This window comes from Octopus bimaculoides, chromosome 16 (assembly GCF_001194135.2).
Source record: "Octopus bimaculoides isolate UCB-OBI-ISO-001 chromosome 16, ASM119413v2, whole genome shotgun sequence".
Taxonomy (NCBI): domain Eukaryota; kingdom Metazoa; phylum Mollusca; class Cephalopoda; order Octopoda; family Octopodidae; genus Octopus; species Octopus bimaculoides.
The window spans coordinates 36350656-36353447 of NC_068996.1; positions in this window are offsets into that span (position 1 = coordinate 36350656).

The window sequence follows — 2792 nt, forward strand, 5'->3', positions numbered from 1 at the left end:
ATATATATATATATATATATATATACAATTGCAGCGTGAAAGGTGTTTATAAGCCATTTAAAATAACACACAAAAGCCGTCAGATTCACTTCAACATTTAAATTTAATTTGTCAAAATATTTTCGTCGCTTTGAGACCGCGACCTGTTCACTGACAAAATTCTGTGAAAGTGCCAATCTGTGGTAGATTTAATATTTCAATGAAAACATCCTAGATGTGAATGGAATTATAATAAAAGAATAAGACTAACTTTACCTTTCATCCGTTCGGGATTCATAAAATGAAGTTTCAATGAAATACAAGGGTAGACGTGATATTCCTATAAAACATTCTTAGTATGAACGGGATCGTAGTAGAAGAGTAAGACTAACTTTACTTTTCATCCTTCTGGAGTTGATAAGACACAATATCAGTGAAATATTAGGATAGATTGAATATTTCTACAAAGCCCCCTTGATGTGAATGGAGAATACTATGAATATGATGTGAATACGAGAATCCTATGACTAACTTTTATCTTACGTCCTTCTGGGTTTGATAAAATAAAGTATCAGTGAAATACTGCGGGTAGATGTACTCTTAGAAAACACGTTCAATGCGGATATAATTATAACAGAAGACTATCACTAACTTTAACTTTCGTCCTTCTGGAATTGATGGAATACAGAATCTATGAAATTCTAGGATAGATTGAATATTCTTACAGAACATTCTAGATGTGAATGGAATTAGGTTAGAAGACAGACTAACTTTACCTTGATCCTTCTAAGATTGATGAAATAAAGTACCGGTGAAATATTGAGGTAAATTTAATATTCCCATAAAACACCCTAGAATTACAATAAAAGACTAACTCTATTTTTCGTCTTTGTGGAGTTGACAAAATACAGTATCAGTGAAATATTGGGGTAGATTTAATATTTCTATAGAATATTCTAGATGTGAATGGAATTATATCAGAAAGCTAAGACTAACTTCACTTGTCATTCCTCTGGGGTTGTTATAAATACTCATATAAATATTCTTATAAAAGCCCTATATATTTGCCAGAGAAATATAAATTTGAATGGAACTACAGCAGGAGCTGAGTCGTATACGAATATTTAAGATACATGCTTGAAAGCGAAAAATGCTTAAAAGTGGGTTTAAGAAAAAAAAAAAAGAAAAACAAGAAGAAAGAAATTGCATGGTTTATATATTGGGTAACTTGTGTTGTTTATATAAGATTTTGCAAGATATATCATGAAAGACTGTTTAGAAAAGATTCAGGTTGAGGATAAACTAAGAAGAGAAGTAGAACGGTAGTACGTCCAGCAGAGCTTGTGTGTGTGTGTGTGTGTGTGTGTGTGTGTGTGTGTGTGTGTGATTATGTGTTTGTGTGTGTGATAAAAATTCATATGATATCTACATATGTGTATGTATGTATATGTGTGTGTGTGTGTGTGTGTGTGTAAGCGTGTTTATGTGTGTATGTGTATGTATGTATAACTATATATGCACACACGTATCTGTGTATGTGTAACTGTATATGCACATATGTATGTATGTATGTATTTGTGTGTGTGTGCGTGTATGCGTGCGTATGTGTGTATGTGTATGTATGTATAACTATATATGCACACACGCATCTATGTATGTATAACTGTATATGCACATGTGTGTATGTATGTATGTATGTATGTATGTATGTATGTATGTATGTATGAATGTGTGTGTGTGTGTGTGTGTGTGTGTGTGTGTGTGTGTGTGTGTGTGTGTGTGTGTGCATGACTTCCAGAATTCCATGATCTGGTATTGCTTACCGGTGCGAAGGCATTTACCTTTTGAAGACAAACTCCGCAATTCCGGCAGAACCATCAGCCAAGCTTGCCCTAGCAGTGCTAATTTGAGGCATTATTTTGAGCTATGTTGTCATGTGTGCAATAGATCTGGCTAATAGACGAGTCCAACAAGAAGGCCACTCCTTTTCATTGCCTTCCTTTGGCCGAGAAGGGCAGTTAGTTTCCCTCTGTCTGATAACCATGATAAAAAAAAACCTGTATGAAAAAAGATGAAAAAGATGGTAAAAAAATGAAAAATAAACGAAAAAAGATGAAAAAAAGATGAATAAAATATAGAGAAATCTGTATGGAAAAAAGGTGAAAAAGAGATGAAAAAGATGAAAAACATGTTGCTGTTCATTGTCGTGGTAGAACGAGTTTTAGGTGTCCTTTGAGATTGCGTTTTGTTTTCTTTAACAGAATGTTTTATTTCTTAAATTTAATAACTTTATCTTATTAAGTTTAAAAAGGAGAATTATTCAATTAAAGCGAAAAATTTCAGGATGTCTTCTACATCTTTATCTTGGCCAGCCTGCTACCAAGAGGGGGAAGTGCGAGTGATTTCGAAGGTAAAACCGTCATTTACAGTCAAAACCTCCCACTACACAGCATCACCGTGGTAGCAATGACTATCGACAATTGCACCAATAGCAACAACAACAACAACAACAACATCAACAACAATAGTTGCAGCAATGATGATGTTTCAAATAAAACAGCAGACAGTGGTAGTAAAGCCGCTGCTGTTGTCAACAAAATTATCAACGGGGGAGAAGAAACCATTATCACAGCTACCGCCCCATTAGCAACAAGTTATATTAGCAGCAATAGAAGAACTACATCCACATCAGTAATAGGCAGTTACAGCAGCAACAGTAACAACATTGTCACTTATTAACAGCAGTAGAAGCACGGCAAAAAAAAAAAAGAAAGCGCCTTTGCTAATGCTGCAAAACCATTTGATTTAGTTCC